The following is a 1,142-nucleotide window of genomic DNA, read 5'->3' as shown; positions in this document are numbered from 1 at the left end:
TTTGTCATATACCAACAAAACAAATTTCAGCATATTAGGAACACTAGGGACAGAGCCTTCTGAACTTGATTCTGTAGCTTTAGAGACATCCTAGCTTTCCCCAACCTGACACAAAAGTGTCAAGTACTTTTCGTACAATGCCTCTTGAGAATATTTCTATGGCTCTAGAAACATCCCCACAAGCCTACCCAACAGTGCCCAATACATTGAGTATGCTTGTGACAACAAGTTTGGAGCAAGATTCTACAACTGCAGAAAAATCTACCCTACCGCAACCCGACGGAATAACATCTAATGCATTTAGTTCACTCATTTCAAAGACTTTAAAGACAGGATCAACTTCTCAAGAAACATCAGCACTCGCACAATCTGACACATCTGACAACACATTGAGCACACTCGCAACAATGCCTTTTGAGCAAAGTTCTTCAACTATTATAGAAACATCAAAACTCCACCAACAGGAGACAACAGCATCCAGAACAATAAGTTCACTACCTAAGTCTCAAACAACAACGTCCACTACAGTACCTACACCTGTGTTGTCGACTTTTAAGCAAGATTCTACAGCTTCAGGAACATCAAAATCCCAACGAGAGACAACAGCTAGTATCATATTGAATTCACTTCTGACAACCCCTTTTATGCAAGTGTCTACAGCTGCAGATACATCAAAATCCCAACAGCAATACACAAGAGCTTCCAGTACATTAAGGGCACTTGTGACAACCCCATTTGAGCGAGAGTCTACTGAAACAGCTTCAGAAACATCAAAATCGCAACGTCAACACTCAACACTTGTGACTCTTTTAGAGCATGACTCTACCGTTATAGAAGAAGACACAGCAATGCCAAGCAAATCAAGTGCACTTGTGACAACATCTGCTTTAGAGCAAATCTCCCACACTGTGGAAACAACATTTCCACAATCTGACACTGCCCGTAGTACAGTGCCTTCTCAGCAAGGCTCAACAGTTTTAGAAGCATCAAGGCCACCGCATCTAGACACAGCACCATCTAGCACATTAAGCTCACAGTTGACGTCATCGTTTGATGAAGAACCTACAACTTTACACACAACTTCCAGCAAAGTAAGTGCCCTTGTCACAAATCATCTGGAAACATCAAGTCCCACAATCCCC

Source organism: Branchiostoma floridae, chromosome 18, assembly GCF_000003815.2.
Source record: "Branchiostoma floridae strain S238N-H82 chromosome 18, Bfl_VNyyK, whole genome shotgun sequence".
NCBI classification, from domain to species: domain Eukaryota; kingdom Metazoa; phylum Chordata; class Leptocardii; order Amphioxiformes; family Branchiostomatidae; genus Branchiostoma; species Branchiostoma floridae.
The sequence above is the reverse complement of the archived record's forward strand: the minus strand, read 5'-3'. Positions refer to the sequence as shown.